The sequence below is a fragment of the Canis lupus genome, chromosome 11 (assembly GCF_048164855.1).
Source record: "Canis lupus baileyi chromosome 11, mCanLup2.hap1, whole genome shotgun sequence".
Taxonomy (NCBI): Eukaryota; Metazoa; Chordata; class Mammalia; order Carnivora; family Canidae; genus Canis; species Canis lupus.
Window position 1 is genome coordinate 53,148,936 of NC_132848.1, and position 14,402 is coordinate 53,163,337.

General features: G+C 46.3%; 1 protein-coding gene across 3 annotated transcripts in view; it reads left to right on the top strand.

Annotated features, from left to right (window-relative positions):
- Window positions 1-273: 273 nt before the first annotated feature.
- Window positions 274-14,402, top strand: part of STON1 (stonin 1) — a 48,812-nt gene continuing 34,683 nt past the window's right edge. Inside the window, exons 1-2 of one of the 3 annotated variants that reach the window (XM_072768289.1) lie at window positions 297-344; window positions 10,769-10,850. The gene's annotated coding sequence lies outside the window, so the exon portion shown is untranslated. Of the gene's footprint in view, window positions 345-10,768; window positions 10,851-14,402 lie in introns of all 3 variants that reach the window. The other 2 variants (XM_072768287.1, XM_072768288.1) reach the window with 2 other exon arrangements.

The window sequence follows — 14,402 nt, forward strand, 5'->3', positions numbered from 1 at the left end:
CTCCGTCTCCAACTTCTGTTGGAGGGAGCATGCTCTTGCCCCCTTGGAGGCCAGAGACTCAGGGGAAGGAAGATGCCCCGGAGGGAAGAGAATGGAGAATCGGACACCAGAAGGACTTTGGGGGGATCCCGGGCGGGGAAAGAGGGAGTGAGGAGAGAAGGGGGGCCGGCGGGGGGCGGGGCGGGGCGGGGCCCGGAGTCTCCGCGGAGTGGCCGCCCCCTCCCCGCCCCGCGGCTGCGGCGGCTCCGGGCCCTCCCCTCCCCCCTCCCCTCCCCTCCCCTCCCCCTGCTCCTCCTCCGGTGTGGATGGCGGCGGCCGGAGTCGGAGCCCCAGCAGCGCTGCCGGTGAGTGGCTGGCCCCAGGGGACGGTCGGGGAGGCTTGGGGATCCCCCTGTCCGGGGCGGGCCACCCCCTCGGCTGGGAAAGTTTGCGGCGGGGAACTCGGGCGCCCCCGGCTCGCGGGCATCTCCGGGCTCGCCGGCGCCCCGCGCGGGTCCCCACCGCCGTCCCCCGCCCCCGCCGCCCCGGGGTGCCCCGGGCGGGCCCCACCGGCCTTCGCCCTGCACTCGGTCCCTGGGGGCGCCGGGACCCGGGCCGGCCCTAAAGACGCGCAAAACTCCAACAGCAGAGAAAAGAACCCAGCGCCCTTCCGAGGCGGGGGCCGGGGCTCGTAGCACTCCCCGACCCCAGAGGCCCCTCCCTCGGGGCTGTGGGGCCCCCTCCAGCGCCGGCGGCCGGGACCCGGGTCGCGGGGCCGCAGGGGCCTCGCTCCGTCCCCGGGTGTGCTGCTGGGTGCCCCGGGCTCACGGGCTCACGCGCGTCCTGGGGGTCCCGGGGGAGACGAACGTACGTTCCCTCCTTAGGATTTTACTATTCGGTTGGTTGGACAGGTTTGCCTCCCCTCCCCCCCCCCTTTTTTTGCTTTTCCAACTCTCCTTCCTGAATAATGTGACTTCATGTAATTAGTCTTTTTAATTCCGAAAAAAATTAAAAGCCGGGAAAAAACAATAGAAAAGAAAGGAGGTAAAAAAGATGCTTGCGAAAAATCCGGAGCAGAACCTGATCTCTGCAGAAGTGCTTCGTTCCCCGCTCAGCTGTCGTCGGGAGGTGGGGGTCCGAGGGCTCCCGGTCAGGCTGCCCCCGCCCCGCCGCGGGGCCTCCCCCAGCCCCAGGTGTGACCCGCCCTCCGGGCGCCCCCGCGGGCTCCCCAGCCCCCCCCCCCCCCCCCAGGCTGCGCAAGAGCTGAAATGAGCAGGACCACAGAGGGGAAAACAGCCTCGCTTGGAGGCTGCTGCTCTAGCTTGCCTCCGACTGGGTGGCGAATGTTTAGTTCATTTGTGCGGTTTTATGTCTGGTCTCTTTCGGGTTGAATCAGTGTTTCCGTGGCAGGCTTCGTCCTCTGGGTGCTGAGGAGGGAGGAGCTCGTTAATTCTCGGATGGGTCTGGACCCATCAAGCCTGGCATCTGGAGGGGTTTGGTTGGGTTTGGTTTTAGGGACCGATCTGGGTTGGTAAGGCCAGCCTCTGCCCACTCAGAACTGGAGGGAGGTGGGAGGGAGCCCGGCTGGGGTTTGTGTCCACATGACTTGGAGGAAGAACAATCTTTCCTGAGGAGTGAGCTGTGTGAGCAGAACCACAGGGGGTGTTGAACTTTTATTGTTTTCAGGGAGAAAGCTCTTTTCAAGAACTGGAGGCATTCCCCTTTTCTGTGTGAACACTACATATGGTTGTAACAAATGTATTAAGGTCAGGTGCTGAGCAGGTGCTGACCTGTCAAAACAGGTCAAGGGATTGAACCATTTGGAAATAGAGTTGTTTTTTTGTTTGTTTGTTTGTTTTAAGATTTTTATTTATTTATTTGAAAGAGAGAGAGAATGCAAGCACGGGCCTGGAAGGTGCGGAAGGAAGAGAGGAACAAAGAGACTCCCCACTGAGAGGGACAAACAGACTCCTCACTGAGTAGCCGGACTTGACTTGGGGGGGGGGGGTGATCCATCCCAGGACCCAAGATCCTGACCTGAACTGCAGTCAGCAGCTTAACCAAGGGAGTCACCCATGTGCTCTGGAAATAGATTTCTTAAAAAAAAAAAAAAAAAAAAGAATTCATTGGAAATACAGGAATTTACTTTAAAAAGGATGTAATTCATTTTCTCCACTAATTCAGCTTGACAGTTCCCCATTAGTTTGAATCAGTAAGGTTTTACTGTGGTCTCAAAATGTCACTGATAAGAAGTGTTGTTAACTCCCATTCAAGTAGAAAGCCTGTAAGTCTTGAACTTGTTTGTCCCTGTTAGTTAGAAAAACAATGCACTCAGATAAAAATCTTTTGTTTCTTCCTCTTCCTGAGAATTTTTAATAGTGTGTTTACTGCTTTAGAAGTCAGCCTTATGCTGTTGGGAGAGAAATTGCCTTTCTGCCTTATTAAGCTTTCGTGCCACTTCATGCAATCCTGAACTGGGTGGTTCGTCATCTGTCACAAGTGTTGGCTGTGCAGCCGGACAGGCTGTCCTGCATGATGGGGACATAGTGAAGGCCAGTCCAGTGGAGGCTAAGAAGCAGTTAGTCTGGATGGCAAGAAGAAACTGCATCCCCAATTAGCCAATAGAAAGCAGCCAGTTATCAGCTGGAGGGTCGGATGGGTTGGAAGTACATGAAGTGTGGGGTCTGCAGAGCAGAAGGAGGGCAGGGATTGTTAAGAAGTAAAATAACCCAAACGATGTGGCCTTTCAAAATCATACCGTATAAGAATACAGAATTACACAGAACATCCTTAGGGTGTGTTGTGAAGTTTTAAAAGCAAGTTATGGAATAGAAAGCACTGTACTCTCACTCTTTGAAAATATATCCAGAAAATATTGGGATTATATACATCTAAGTGGATGGTGGGATTATAGGTGTTTTTGAGTTTTTTTTGTGCTTGGCAGTATTTGTCAAAAAAATTTTTTTTCAGTGGTAATAGCAGACATTTATTGAGTACAAAGCACTTGCATATGGTGTTTCATTTCAAAACTCTGTGAGGTAAGTACTGTTATTATTCTCATGAAACTATTATTCTCATGTGACTAAAATCAGAGGGGTAACTTGTCAGCATTGCATAGCCACGATGTGCTAGAATCAGATCTTGGATTCAGGTCAGTGCCCAAAGTCTGTACATCTCAATCACTACTGTGTACCATCGTCCAGCAATATATTCTTCATATTATTTTAATTATAAGGAAAAAATATATAGAAAAGGGAAGGCAAAGTATTTTGTACTTTTACTAAGAACTGATATTTTAGTTAATTATAAAATGTCTGTCTTCCATCTCTTCTGTCTCTCATTGTCACTTCTCTTCGGAAGTCCTTGGAAATTGCTCTAGACTTAGCCAGAGGTAGCTCATCTTCCCTTGGGAGCCCGCTGTACCCACAAAAGGTCTCCTGAATTCATCAGAAGCTTCCCAGGCAGCCTAGAGTTCAGGAACTCCATGGGATCCTAGGGCAGTCCTGGTAGAAGGCAGGATTTTTAAAGTAGTTAAAGCAATTTATGTCTTCAGAGCCCTGCCAGTATGGGCTTTCATTGCTCTTGGCATTGTCTGGGAAGTGTGAGGCATAAGAAGACCCAGGGAAATCTTCCAGGCTCCCATCGACCTCTGTATTACATGGAATCTCAGGGTGGGTAGGTCAGAGATTTACCATGGAACAGGAAAGGGAGAGAACAGCTTATTCCCTCTTGATGCTTATTACTTTGAAAACACAATCATAAATTATTTTTTGGAAGCCTGGCTATGTGAGTGATCCCATGCATTGGCAAAATGAATTGATTTAGTGGAGGTGGCAATATTTAGTGTGAGGGATTCTGGGGCAGTCTGGGAAAAAAGGCCCACATCCTAAACCACCAGGTACCCTCACGGGCAGCCAGAGGTCACCTTATCCATTCTCCTCCTGGAAAACACCTAAAGATCCCCAGAAGCCTGGGCTTTTTTTTTTTTTTTTTTTTAAACACATTCAAATAATACACCTTAAGTAGGAGACTTTATCTCTTATATTCTTCAAGGAAGAGATTCTGGAAGGCTGATGCTTCTAAATCATGTTGTTGAAAAAAACAATTGTAAGAGTCAGGGACTTCTTTCTCAAATTATTTTACTTGGACCAATGTCTTAGATCTTGTTTGTATCCACTTAATTATGTGGGAAAGGTCTTTAAGGTCTCAGGGTCAGGAATGGTTCTTGTGAGCAATTTGGCTGTTTTGTTTTGTGGATGCTGTGAGTACTTTCATTGACATTTCCTGTTTCTTATTTGGCCCACAGGAAGCACAAAGCCAACTTAGTGGCTTATATACATGCTTTAGCATGTATATAAGGTGTTATTAGATACCTTGTATTTTCTGCCTATATTTTTCCTTCAGTCCCACTTTTCTTAACTACTTTATAGCACCCCTCAGAGATATTGTAGATTTGGTTCTGGACCACTTGCAGTAAAGGGAGTATTGGAGGGGCGCCTGGTTGGCTCAGTTGGTTAAGGGTCTGACATGTGGCTTTGGCTCAGTTTCTGATCTCGGGATTCTAGGATCCAGCCCCACACTGGGCTCTGCGCTCAGTGTGGAATCTCCTTAAGATTCTCTTCTCTCTCTGCCCTAATCCCCATGGTCAATCTCCTCTCTCTCAAAATAAATAAATAAAATATTTTTTAAAAAAGTGAATATTACAATAAAGGGATCCAGATGAATTTTTTGGCTTTCCAGTGCATAAAAAAGTTGTGTTTACATTATATTAAGTATGCAATACGATTATGTCTAAAAAAAATGTACATACCTTAAATTAAGAAAATACTTGCGATCCCTGGGTGGCGCAGCAGTTTGGCGCCTGCCTTTGGCCCAGGGCACAATCCTGGAGACCCGGGATCGAATCCCACATCGGGCTCCGGGTGCATGGAGCCTGCTTCTCCCTCTGCCTGTGTCTCTGCCTCTCTCTCTGTGACTATCATAAATAAATAAAAATTAAAAAAAAAAAAAAAGAAAATACTTTATTGCTAAAAAATGCTATCATTTGAGCTTTCAGTGAGTAGTAATCACTAATCACAGATCACCATAACAAATATAATAATCATGAAAAATTTTGAGGGGTGCCTGGGTGACTCAGTCAGTTTAACATCCAACTCTTAGTTTCCGGTCAGGTCATGATCTCATGAGTTGTGGGATTGAGCCCCAAATCTGTCTCTCTGCTCAGCAGGGAGTCTGCTTGAAAATTCTCTCCCTCTGCCCCTCCCCTCACTCTCTCAAATAAATGAATAAATCTTTAAAAAAATAATAATGAAAAAGTTTGAAATATTGTGAGAATTACCAAAATGTGACACAAGGACATATAAGCAAATGTTGCAAAAATGGTGCCGATAGACTTGTTTTATGCAGGATTGCTGCAGGCCTTCAATTTGTAAAGAATGCAGTTATCTGCAAAGTGCAATTAAAACAGGTTTCCCTGTACACTGTTTTGTTTTATTTATTCAATGCATTTTGGAGACTGCTACTTTGATGCCCCATTTCTTCCGAGTTCATTTTTCTCATGTGAATTTAGTTCTTTCATAAAAGGGCTTTGGTAAACTTGAAAGTATTGATATTCCTGAAAATGTCTTTATTTTGCTCTTACAAAGGAGAGTTTGAGTGTAGAATTTTTTAGACTTACAATGATTTCCCCTGAGTACTTGGAAGATATTACTCCATTGTCTTGCATCTGTTGCTATTCCTAAGGGTACCAAGTAACCTTGGGCAAGTTACCTGATTTCTCTCAGTCTCCTTGTCTAAAAAATAGATAATGATATCCACTTCAAGGATAATTGTGAAAAGATAATGTATACAAAATGTTAGAAAAGTGCCTGCCATACAAGGAAGCACCCGTTAATTGCTAGCTCTTACAATTGCTTTTATATTTTTTTCATAATTTCTTGGCTTCCTTGGATTTTCCTAGTTCATAAAAATGTTAGTTTGTCTAGTTGCACGTAAAGACAAAATCATGTTGGGATTTTTTTTTTTAATTGAAATTGCATTCACATTATATCCCAAGGAACTGATACCTTTACAATATTAGGTCTTCCCATCTCCTTTTATTCAGGTGGATGGTGACTGGTAATTTTTCCCTATAAATGGCTTACACGACTTTTTCTATGGGTTTTGTTGATATTTTAGAGGATATCTTTTTCCTTTTCTTTTTTTATGATATCTTTTTCTTATTTTCAAGTTGGCCATTTGCTTGCCCATGGAAACATTTCTTATTTTGGGATTTTGATCTTGTATCTAGCATCCCAGCTGACTTCTTTTATTAGTTCTAAGAAGACTCTTAGATATAGATATATTTGAGTTTTCAAGGTAGACAACCACAAAACAATACAAATTTGTCTTTTCCTTTCAATTTCTTATGACTCCTTATGATCTTTTTCTTGTCTTATTGCATTGGGTAGACCTTCTAGTACAATGTTCAATAGTAGTAACATTGATAGCTGACCAACCAGCATCCTAACTCACATTCATGTGAAAGAAAAGGCTTTGTGGAGAGGTTCCTGTTCTTTTTGGTTATCGAGATGATATTCTTCCTCTCCTGGACATGTGGATTTACTTGTGTCTCTCACAGTGCAGACAGATTTCTACTGAAGGGTTGATTCTTTATGTGTGGCTGGCAGCATCTCCGGGAATGTTGTTTGATATCAGCAGAGCCTATTAAAAGGAAATATTAAGGAAATATCTATATAAGCATATCTTCCCCATACCCTCCCAACAAAGCCTATTCATTTAAGGAAACAAATCAGCAAACATTTTTGGACTTATCTGGTCCCCACATCAGCCCTATGTGATAATGGAGAAGAAATAGACTTTGGAGTCAGGCAGATCTGGGTTTGAGTTTAAGCTTTGCCACTAACTAGCTGCATGGCTATCTTAGTGTGTTTGGGCTGCTTTAACCAAGTTCTATAGGCAAGGTGACTTATAAACAACAAAAGTCAATTTCCCACGATTCTGAAGATTAGCAGTCCAAGGTGAAGGGGCCAGCATGGTTCTGGTGAACCATGGGGTGCAGACAGCTATCTTCTTACTATGTCCTCACATGGTAGGAGGGGTGAGGGAGCCTTTATTTTTAAGGCACTGAATCCATTCAAGAAAATTCCACCTTCATGACCCAGTTACCTCTCAAAGGCTCCATCTTCAGATACCATCACCTTGGTGGCCAGGATTTCAACATATGAATTTTGTGGGGGACATAAACTTTCAGACCAACAGCAGTAGCCTCAGGCAAGTTCCTTAACATATCTGAGGCTAAGTTTCCTTCTCTACAAAACAGTGATAACAGGACTTGCCTTAAAAAGTTATTCTGGGGCAGCCCTGGTGGCTCAGCGGTTTAGTGCCGCCTTCCGCTCAGGGTGTGATCCTGGAGACCCTGGATGGAGTCCCGTGTCGGGCTCCCTGCATGGGGCCTGCCTCTCCCTCTGCCTGTTTTTCTCTCTCTTTCCCTCCTTCTCTCTCTGTGTCTCTAATAAATAAAAAATCTTTAAAAAAAAAAAGTTATTCTGAAGGGGCACCTGAGTCACTTAGTGGTTGAGTGTCTGCCTTTGGCTCAGGTTGTGATCCCGGTGTCCAGGGATTGAGTTCCCCATTGGGCTCCCTGCAGGGAGCCTGCCTTTCCCTCTTTTCTCTATGTCTCTAACTCTCTCTCTATGTCTCTCCTGAATAAATAAATAAAATCTCAAAAAAAAAAAAAAGTTCTGAAGATTCAACGAGAAAACAGGAAATAATGGGGACCAAGAGGTTGACATATATTGAAGCTCACAGGTGGTGGTCTCCTGTCACGTCCCCTCCCTTGCTCTGTTTCAAATCAAGATTGTTCTTCAGACTAATCAGAAAGACATCTTGGGAGAGACCATGGGTATACCTCCTAATAACTTCTGTTTTCTTGGTAATCAATGCAGATTTCTCATGGATGAATGTCTTTAATACTTTGAATCACCATTTTGATTTTGCTTCTGTAGCAACAGCTCTTAGGTGCCCTCCCAAGCCTGTTGATAGATCTTACTGTTGAATAACCATGTTGTTACTTAAGAACCTTGCCCCTCTTAACCACAGTATCTCTCTTTACTTTATTGGTGTTCCTGTCCTTCTGAAGATAAAAACTCTTCATTTCCTTATTGAAGATAACATTTTAAATGCAAAGACCCCACGAGTATAAAAGAAGTGAATAACAAACTTCTGAGAACTAGGTTTTCCCTGGAGGGATAGGGTCATTGGCGATGGGGAATTGACGAAGAAGAGGCAGCCATAGTGGAGCAGAAGAGCAGAAGAACCGAAGGTATCCCTTGACAGTTTCACGAGACCAAAATCTGCCTATTTTACAACATCATTTCTCTGGGCCCAGTGGAGTCTGTACTTGGCCCAGAAGTTTTTTTGCAAACATCTTATCAGAAAGAATGATGATAGCTATGACTGTTCTTACGTACATGAAAAGAGCATCATGAAAACAAAACATAATTGGAGTTATGGGGGATGTGCCTCCATATAAATGTCTGGAGCACAAATGTAACTTTTCCATTGCAGAGCTAAGCCAAGAGTTTGATGGAAGCAACATTGAGAATCTAATTTAAAACACCCATGGCAAAAAAAGAAAAAGAAAAAAAAAACACCCATGGCCCAGAAATTCAGGCAAGACTGTCACACCGGCCTCTGTTCATCCCTTGGGAAGTGTTCTTCGCTAGCTCACGGTAACTAGTACTCAGGGCCAATCTGGATGCTACAAACCTTACTTTTGTTGGCCTCAGTTTAGCATTAATACCACCATAATGGGGATCCCTGGGTGGCGCAGCGGTTTGGCGCCTGCCTTTGGCCCAGGGCGCGATCCTGGAGATCCAGGATTGAATCCCACGTCGGGCTCCCGGTGCATGGAGCCTGCTTCTCCCTCTGCCTCTGTGTCTCTGCCTCTCTCTCTCTCTCTCTCTCTCTCTCTCTCTCTCTGTGACTATCATTAAAAAAAAAAAAAAAAAAAAAAAAAACACCTTAATGTTTGACTCTCACGTCTTTATTTTATTTTAAAGATTTTATTTATTTATTCATGAGAGACACAGAGAGAGAGAGGCAGAGACACAGGCAGAGGGAGAAGCAGGCTCCCTGCTGGGAGCCCAACGTGGGACTCGATCCCAGGACTCCAGGATCATGCCTTGGGCCCAAGGTAGGCACTGAGCCACCCGGGGATCCCCGACTCTCACGTCTCTACAACTGAGAACCTCCCCTAGTGCAGCTCCAGGCCTGTTGCTTGTTTGTAGCTTGAAGCAGAACCTCATAAATTTTGTGAAAATCCCTGTGGAGGCTGCCAGTCATGGCTTCAGTGGAAGGTGCCTGGTTGGGGTCAGTGTAAGTACCATAGTGGCTACTTACCAGGTGCCCCTGATTTTCAGAAAATTACCTGAAGGGTAAAAAAAGTGATCAGGCATTCCTGGGAACTGGGTGATAATGTCAGAATCTTCCAGTTCCAGGGAGGTTCAGACTTGCCTGGGTGAGCTTTTTTCCCCCATAAAGGAAGAACTGGTTATTTCAGGCTTTCGATCTCATCCTTCTTATCATTCTTTGACTATGAACTCCCGGTGGGAATGGCATCCTGGCACACGTGATGCGGGTTACCCAGCTTTCAGCAGCCCTGTGCTTGTCAGGATCTGCCTGCTTCCCACCCACACAGTCCCCTCTCCTCCAGATGTTCTACTGAACTGCTCACACGTGCCCATCCACAGGCGCAATGGGCGTTAGCCAGCCGCTGGCGGGCACCGCGCTGTCAACACCAGCCCTTGTGGCCTGCCTCCTGCCCGTCCCCCGGAGGGGGCGCCTTCCCGGATTCCCAGGAGAGCACTGCATGGGCAGGCCCGACGGCTCTGGCTCTCTGCCTCCAGAGACAGGAGACATTGGAATCGCACCACCTGAGACAGGTGCTGGCTCCTTTATGGGTGTCCTAGTTTGTGAGCTCTTTGCCTTCCATTCTTGGGAAAACAGTTTTTTATTGTTGTGTTTTTTAAACAACTTACCTCTTAGAACTTTTCTGTTCGTCTTGTTTTTGACTTGTTGACTTGCTTGGACTTGACTTCTCTGTACTTCTGAGCCCCTGATCTTACCGTGTTTAGCATTTCTCCACTCACACCCCTTTGATGTATATGTCGGTCATGCATGCAGCCACCACTTACTGAGCAGCTGCTCTGTTTGAAGCCCCTGCACATCGCGACTGGTCATGCCGCAACAGCTGACATCACGTTCCTGTTGCCACCAGGTCACAGTGGAGATGACGATGATGATGTAGTTCTGCAAAGCTCTGGGAACTTGCCCCCGGGCCATGAGAGATGTACATGAGCACATCTCTTCTCGCCTTTTGTATTTCAGAATTTAAAACCAGTGTGTGGGGACTCCTGGGTGGCTCAGTGGTTTAACACCTGCCTTCGGCCCAGGGTGTGATCCTAGGGTCCTGGGATCGAGTCCCACATCGGGCTCCCTGCATGGAGCCTGTTTCTCTCTCTGCCTGTGTCTCTGCTCCTCTCTCTGTCTCTCATGAATAAATAAGTAAAATCTTAAAATAGCAACAACAACCAAGTGTGTGCAGGCAGGAGCTATGAGGTTCAACCCTGGTTTCTTTCTTGCATTCCGACTCTCGCCTCCTATCTGGTTCCCTGCCTCCAGTATCACCACCTTCCAGTCCATCCTTCAGTGTCAAAGCTTTTCTAAAATTCTGATCTAATCCTGTTTCCTTTCTCTAAATTCATTCATCACATCCTATGGCCTTTAGGATAAAACGAAACTCCTTGGCATGATACAGAAGGATTTCTGCACCTGACTTCTCTATCCGCCTCTTTGACAGCAGCACTAAGGTAAGTCCTGGCACCAGCTGGGCCCATCTTCTTGCAGAATCAGTTTCTCCTCTGCTCCCCTGTCTGTGCGCACACACTCACCTCTCCAGTCTGCTCCACCTAATCAATTCATATCAACTTCAGGATTCAACTTAGAAGCCTGCTCTTTCTGAGGCCTTTTCCAACTATCAGGACTGGTGGCTTCATCCGTCCACTGTGTGGACATACGCACCCATTACGTGTGCTTACTACCATCGCTCTCCCCGATCTTAACTAAGCATCTGGCTCTGGGTCCCCACAGTACCCTGCATTAACACAACATTTGGGAATTGTCTGTGCTAGACAGAGAGTGCGCTGGGGTAAAGGACTGTGTTAAGGATGCTCAGCCATCATTGTTGAGTGAATGTATATATGCATGAAAGAATGAATTAAATCCCTACACACCCAATCCCAATGGGAAGCTTACTTCAAATCTCACTGAGAATATTTACAAAGCACATAGTAGGTGCTTAGTGAATGTCTGTTGAGTCAAAGAAAGAATGAATGCACATATCCACAAACTACAAAAAATTTCCCCCAAAATGTACTGAGAGCCACAAGATAACTTCACTTCCTCTTGACTGCAGTAGAAAGAATGTGGGACTAAACAATCAAAGATTAGAGTTCCTCTTCCTGGCTGTGTTACCTGAGTGAATCCTTTTGCCCTTTGAACCTCTGTTTCCCCATCTGTCAAATGAGGTGTTAGAAAATATATTTAATGCCTACCGAACATTCTAGATTCAATCTTTTTTAAAAGGCTGAAAGTCAAACGACCAGCTGCTTTCTGTGAAGTGGCATGAATTCAGGAATCTTATTTTTTGGTCTCATTGTGGAATATTGTTTATGACAAGCCCTTAGCAGTGGGCAGAGCAGAACCAGGACCATCTGGGACCAGAGTTTGCCCAAAGGGGTAGGAGGAGGCCAAGACCTAGTTGGAAAGCAAACACAGGTAGGGGTTATGGCCAGGATGAGATGCTCTGAGCAAGGCAGGGGCAGTAGTCAGCATCCCACAGCAGTCTGAGGTCAAAGCTGGCTAGAGGTCACCAGGCATGAAGCAATGAAGAGGGTTTGAGAGCATGCTTTCAGGGGTGTGCTGAAGATGCATCCCCTTCCTGGGCAAGTCTGTGGGGAGACCCAGTGCAGGTCATCGACATGAGCTGTCTCCAGTTGTCCAAAGAGCAGGTAGGTGAATAAGTGTTTAGACGTAGCCTGTGTCCCTGCAGAGCATAGTTGGAAGCCAGGAGGAAGTTAATTTGGGGTTAATAGGAGGGAGAAGAGTTTAATCCTGTCCAAATGAGATGAACTGGCTTATAAAGTGATACAGTCTCCATAACTGAAAGAGTTCATGCAGCAGCTGGATAATTCCTCAGCAGAGATGTTGTGCTAGAGATTCCTCACTTGTGAAGGTTGGACCAGATGATGTTCCAAGTATTTTTCTGATTCTCAGAGAGCCTTTGCTCCTTATGTCCTCCCCAAGTCTTGTTTGGGGATATACTCTCAGATTTCATTGCCCATCCTTCTGTGATGTGGTCTCAGCACACCCTACTGTCCTGGTGACCGGGCTTTGGGAATTCTTTACTCAGTCTTTGAATGTCCCCCTTAAAGTGGAGCACTGTGGATTGGACATCATGTGCCAGGATGTGGCCTGGCTGGTGCCTTTCTGAGGACATTATACAATTTTTGTAGGAAGTGGCCTATTAATACCTCATATCTCTCCTTACTCTGAGCTGAACTGTGAAAGCAAGCAGCAGTGAGCCGTGGCTTCTGGTAGCTCTCATGCTGCCCCAGCTGATAGATGGACTTTGTTTCTTTCTATCCACTTTTCTCTGCTGAGTTGAATTTCACATGTCTCTGTGGTGGGTCTTCTAATCCAGACACTGACTCTTAGGTTTGGGGCATCTCTTCTGTACTAGGAACTTCCATGGCATTCCGTCTGGGCCTCCTCAAGTGCCTCACATTTCACCCCAAATGTCTTCTTGCTCTATTATTTGTTCCATGTTTCTTTCCCATCTCTTCTCTCTCAACCCTCCATGCCCGCTGAATACAGCATTTCAATTTGTGCAGTGTTTTTCTTTGCAAATTCTTTGCCTTCTTGGCATCCTGGTGAATAGGAATGCGGGTGGCCTGTCAGTTCCATTGTGCATCTGAAGAAAAATGCCCAGTGAGGTTAAGTAATGCGCTTAATTTTACTGGCAGGGCCAAAGAGGCCGGAACCTGGTTTCCTGACTTCCGGCCCAGCCCGTGGCCTGGAGCTCATGCTGCATTTGCTCATGGCACTAGAGTTGCAGAGAGCATCAAGCTTTGCTCTGTGTGTGCTCATTGTACCAAAAGAGTTTACTCGGGGAACAGTCCCAGTCCTCTAGAGACTCAGTCGGAGATCACACTGAAGTATACAAAGTAAAGAGCAAAAGAATAAAAAAAAAAAAAAAAAAAAAAAGAGCAAAAGAATTTACAGAGTGCTTCATATTTTTTGAAGAAACTTCTGAGTCCTTCAATTTATTTATTTATTTATTTATTTATTTATTTATTTATTTATTTATAGATTTTATTTATTTGTTCATGAGAGACAGAGAGAGAGAGGCAGGGACACAGGCAGAGGGAGAAGCAGGCTCTATGCAGGGAGCCTGATGAGGACGCCATCCCGGCGGTCCAGGATCAGGCCCTGGGCTGAAGGTGGTGCTAAACTGCTGAGCCACCCGGGCTGCCCCTGAGTCCTTCACCTTCCTTATATGATGCTCCCCAAAGCCCTTTGAGATGGAGGAGCTCATGTGAGCCTCATTTTGCAGGGGAGGGTCTTGGGTGGTGTCTAGGCCTGAGGTGGGTGGAGGAGGCCCTGGGCAGACACTGGCTCCTGGTCCACAAATTTTCCGTGTGGCTGTGCTCCATGAAAACTAGGGAAAGGAAATGAGTTGTTTCCCTCTGTTGTGAAAGGCAGTGGAGACCTAGAGTGCAGCCCTAGGGTTCTGGGTTTGGAGGTTGGCCCAAGGAACAGCCTCATGCCATGATTGGAGATGGGAGCTGGGCCAGGTGGCTAGGGTAGGGGCAGTGGGGCAGACTCTGACCCTGGAAATCTGGCTAGCTCCAGCAGGCTGGAATATAGGCCAGATGGGAAGGAAGCATGCAAGCGTGGAGAGTTGGTTGTTGAGATGTGGGTGAGGTGGGCTCCGGTTCCTGCGGAGATGGCCTTCTAAGATCTGGTACATACGCCAGTGGGGATTCTGCGGTGTGGAGAGGAAGTGCTCTCACCAAATGTGAGTCTTGTTACAATCTTGGGGTTATTGGCCATTTATCCAGCGGGTACCAGTAAGTACCTACTGAACATAAGAAAATCTCTAACATATTTATAGTTTAGTTTTTCTTTTTTAAATTTTTTAAAAATTTTATTTATTCATGAGAGACAGAGAGAGAGAGAGAGGCAGAGACACAGGCAGAGGAAGAAACAGGCTCCATGCAGGGAGCCTGACGTGGGACTCGATCCCGGGTCTCCAGGATCACGCTGTGGGCTGAAGGCGGTGCTAAACCACTGAGCCACCC